Below are 5,077 nucleotides of genomic sequence, written 5' to 3'. Positions count from 1 at the left end.
CGCATGGCATGCAGCCATGTTCTGCCCAGGATGATGTTGTAGGTGGAGGGGACCTTCAATACCCAGAACTCCACTTGTTTTGTTACACTTCCTGCTCTGACTGGAAGGATTATTTTGCCGACAGGCCACTCTGGCATGGAGTTGAATCCAATCAGGGGAGAAACTGCCGGTGCCAAGTCTTTGTCTTGCAGTTTCAGTTGCTTGAATGTGTCGTAATACATGATCTCACATGAACTACCCTGGTCAATCAGAATCCGCTTGACATCAAAATCCTTGACTCGGAGAGTGACAACCAGGGCATCATTATGGGGGCAGTAAATTTGTTCCAAGTCCTTATCCGAAAAGGACATGACGTTCGTTGCCTCTGTCCTCCCCTTCTTGATGGCAGGTTGGGCACTTAATACTTCCCTAAAGTGCTCAGCCTTCTTGATTGAACCTCTGAGCTCGCATACGCGCTCAGGTTCAAAAACTCCATGAATTACATTGATAATGCCTTGAGGTGGTGCATCGATTGGCATTCTATTGGGATGGTCATTATGATCTTGGGGGGCCGGTTGCGCTCCTCCTTCAATGTATTTGTCCAAGTGGCCTGCTGCCACCAATTATTCCAAGTGCTGTCTCAGTGGCGTGCAATTCTCAGTTCGGTGCCCCTTTTCTTTGTGGAAGGTGCACCGTGATCTGTCGTCGTAATTCTTCTGAGCTTCCCCTAGCTTGGCTGGCCACTTCACAAATGGCTCGTCTTTTATTTCGCTCAGAATCCGATATATTGGTTTTTTGAACACCGTTGTTATGGCAGTGCGGATTCTCAACCATCTTTTGTCTGGGTCTTCTCCGTTATCTCGTCTGCCACGCCCGTTTTTATTCTGTCGATCTACTGTATTGACCTTTGCTGAGGTCTTCTTTTCTGGCGTTGTGGTTGTACTAGTTTTTGCTTTTGCACGTGCGCCATCTTCTTCTACCCTGATGTGCTGATGCACTCTCTCCATCAGGGCCTCCATGGTGAGGGGCGGCGTCATGGTGATTGAATCCCTTAGTCGGTTCCCTACTGGTAGGCCTCTTTTATACTGCGCAATGGCTAGATTGGTGGGGCAGTCTCCAATCTGGTTGAATGTCTCCCAGTAGCGACTGTTGTAAGATCTGAGGGTCTCTTTTTCACCCATGTCGATGGAGAGTAACTGGTCTATCTCCACCGGTGTTTTAGTATTTGTCCGAAACCTCGTTACGAACGCTTCCGCCAGTTGAGCCCAGGAGGCTATGCTGCCCTCTGGGAGTTTCTCGAACCAAGTCAAGCCTAGGTCGCCAAGACTTGACGGGAAGAGTATGCACATTAAGGCCTCGTTTCGCCTGTACACAGCCATGACTTGGCGAAAGTGGCTCAAGTGTGAATACGGGTCCGTCTTCCCTTCATATGTATTGAATTTCGGCTGAAGGAAGCCTGATGGTAGGAGTGCGTTTCGATCCCTGGGACAAACGGCGAAGTCTGTAGTCTTGCCAATGCCTTGTCCGTTGGTTCGTAGGCCGGTCGCGGTATTGGCATTCCAACCTCGACGCTTCCATGCGTCCGAGGAGCCAACCGTTGTAAGGCCGAAACTCGGTGTGGATCTCTTGCCTTGGCATCCTCCTTGCATTGTGCTTTTTCTTCTAGCACGGTTCGTAAGTCGGATGACCTGGGCAGCTCTGTTTGTCTAGATCTGGTTTGGTGTGAATGTGAAGGCCAATACGTGCTTCCTTCAGTGTATGATCTTTCGGATCTCGTCCTCTCAGACCTGGAGTGACGAGTCCTTGAAGATAAGGAGTGAGTGTCGCCTGTCCTGAGGCTTCTGCTCTCTCCTTGGGAGGGTGTAGTATTCCTACTACGATTCTCTGAGTGGCGAGGGGGCGTCTTGTGCTTGCGCCCCTCTCCTGTCGCCACATCTTTAGTCTTCATCTGGCGTTTTAAAGCCTCCATGTCCGCCGCCATCTTTCGAATTAGTTCATCTTGTTCCTTCACGCGATCTTCCAAGGCTTGGGGATCAATCCTCCTCCTTTGCCTGTCGGGACTTTGAGAGTGACGAGGACTGCTATTCCGCCTTCCCCTGCCACTCCTCCTGGAATTATGTTGTTGGGGCTCCAAGTCCGCCATGGGAGGGACAGCAGGTAATCCTTCACGCCTTGCGCCCCCTTCTGGAGTTAGTCCGTCGACGGCGGACTGCGGCAAGTCTTCAATGTGTGTCATTGAATGAGAAAAGGAGAAGCTTAGTCAAGAGGTTTTTTTTCTTGTCTGTTATTCCCACAGACGGCGCCAATTGTACGGGGAGGAAATAATTCTCCTCGTATAATCCTGTTGACCAAGTCCACGCTCCTCCGTACGACGTCGCTTTGTCACCTGAAAACACAAACGTGAGCTAGCCGGCGGGTGTGTGCCGGAAACCTCTCCGATGCCTAAGTCAGAAAACTTGACAAATAGACAAAGCTCTAAATTCTCAGAAAGATTGTGTTCAATTACCTCCTCCAAGGTGATGCTTGTGAGCTTTTATAAGTTTCATATGGCTCAATCCTAGTAGGACTTGTATTTCTCCATGCAGAGTCCTCCTAGGATTCATACTCTTAAGGATAATGCTTATCCTTTCACACCCTCCCCCACTGCTTAAACCAAGTGGAATGGTTCTCTTTATGGCCGAACTTCCATTTGACCGAAGTAAAAATGGCTATGCCGAGCCACAAAGTAGGCCGTACTAACAGTTGTTCGGTTCTTCTTCACGCTACACCATATCTCGGTTCTCTCATACATGAACCGTGGTGTGTTCGGACCGAACCAACGACTCGACCGGTATAACTCTCAAACCGGTATGCCTCTAAGGCCGGTATAACTTCAAGTTGCTCCCAAACCGAAGTTCATTTACAATCTTCTAACCGAAGTAGCTCTACCCTTCGTGAGCCGAAGTAATTTCACCTTCTTGGGCCGAAATAACTTTGCCCTTCTGGGCCGGAGTATCTATTGCGGCCTTCTTACTTAGTCCTTTGCGTTTTGGGCCTCAATGCCCAACTCGCAGCTCGGCCCAATTTTTCCCAAAAATTACCCTCTCAGATGTATATAAAGAATTTTTTCATATAATATTATGAGTGTTATTGATGTCTATTATTGTTATTTTTGTTTAAGATATAATTGTCATTAAATTAATATTTCATTAAGTGTGTGTCCTGAGTTAATTAATTGTGTAGAAATAAAATTTTTCGTATTTTTTAAGTATTTTTACTCCCTTCATTTCAAAACAGTAGTCATTTTCAGGGAATTTAAATTTTTTTTTTGATAGTACAGTTATTATACTTTAAAAATATTATTTTTTTCAAAATTACTCTTTGATAGTACATTTTTTTTGGAATATCAATTGTCATGATTGTATTTTTTGTATTATTAATGAATTTAAAAGAAGGGTAAAATAGAAAATTCATATTATTTTAGTCCTTAATTTTTGAAAATGAACTAACATTTTGAGACAATGGAAAATGGAATAAGAGACTACGGTTGCGTTTGGTAGAGTTTTGTAATTATGATTTGAGAGTATGAGTTGTATTTTGAGTTTGTGGGGTTTGGAATTATGATTTGAGTGTAGAAAATTTGTTTGGTAAAAAGTTTTGAAAATAGTTTTGAAAAGAGTTTTGATTTGAATGAGGAATTGTTGATGTGACATTTGATATTTAATACAAAAATTTACAACTCATAACTAAACATACAACTCAAAATTATTTTAAAGCACATAAAATTTTTTAAAAATTTCAGAAAATGTTTTTTTTTCGATTATATAAAAATTAATATATCAATTGCAAAAAAAAATTAAAAAAATCACTATTTCGATCAACCGGCCGGACGACCGGTTAGGCAAAATTTGGAAAAAAAAAATTCTGAAAAGCGCAGCTGGTACAGACTTCTCTGCAGAGTTTTGGAAACAGAATCACCTTTTGAAAACATAACCAAACAGAGCCGTATTTTGGGACGAAGTGAGTATAAAAAATTAGGATAAATTACATTGACACCCCCTAAGGTTTCTGTCTAATACAGATATTCTCTCACATTTGAAAAATTGCATTCCCTACCCTGAGGTTTATAATCTCATTACAAATTGCTCATAGATCGCTGATGTCATGTTCTAAAATTTTCTATATGACCATCTTGTCATTTTTCCTACTATTTCTTATTTCTATCATCATGATTACATGCTATAACTTTTCATCATTAAATTTTATTTGAACATATTTTTATTAAGTGATTATATACAAACATAAATTTTATATAGAATTTTCAAACACAACGATATAGGTTAATGATGACATTTCACTTTAAAACAAAATATCCATAACCATGATTTATATTTACAGCAATATCACTATCACATCATTTTTATGATATTTTTTGTATAAATTTTTATAAATGAATATAATTTTTCATTTTTATTTCTACCATTATATCTAGATTAGATCAATTTAATTTAGATATATTTAAAAAGTTTAAAATTTGTACAAAAAAACTTTTAAAAAAATTCATTGAATATAACAAAATAAGATAATGTATTGAATTTTTATATTTAATTTTTTTTTTTTTTTTGGTATTTGGTGAATTTAAAAAAAAAATTCACAAATTATTATACTCCTTAAGTATATCTAGATTAGGTGTATCTAAAAAAAATGCTTAAAATATTAAAAAAATGAAAAATAAAAAAATTCAATTTTTTGCATGAGTTAAATCAAAGAAGATGATTGTTATTTCTCTTAAAATAACATGAACAAAATATCTATATTATTTTATTATTTTATATGTATAAAGGTTAAGAAGTAAATATTTAATTTTAGTTTGACAGGAAGGTAAGTGCAAATTTTCAAATATAAGGGGGAGATCTGTATTAAACAGAAATCTCAAGAGGTGTTAGTGTAATTTGCTGGAAAAATTAACCACAAAAAGAAGGGACATTTTTATCAGACTTCTCTCTAGTTGTAGCTGCATGATATTATCATATTTTCCACATAAAAAAGAAAAAGAAAAAAGGGACAGCTATTTTCAGAAAAAATCTAATGAAATTATGTACTTACAATTATAAGATCA

The sequence above is a fragment of the Camellia sinensis genome, chromosome 5 (assembly GCF_055761805.1).
Source record: "Camellia sinensis isolate YWXY chromosome 5, ASM5576180v1, whole genome shotgun sequence".
Lineage (NCBI taxonomy): Eukaryota > Viridiplantae > Streptophyta > Magnoliopsida > Ericales > Theaceae > Camellia > Camellia sinensis.
This window is presented reverse-complemented; position numbering follows the sequence as displayed.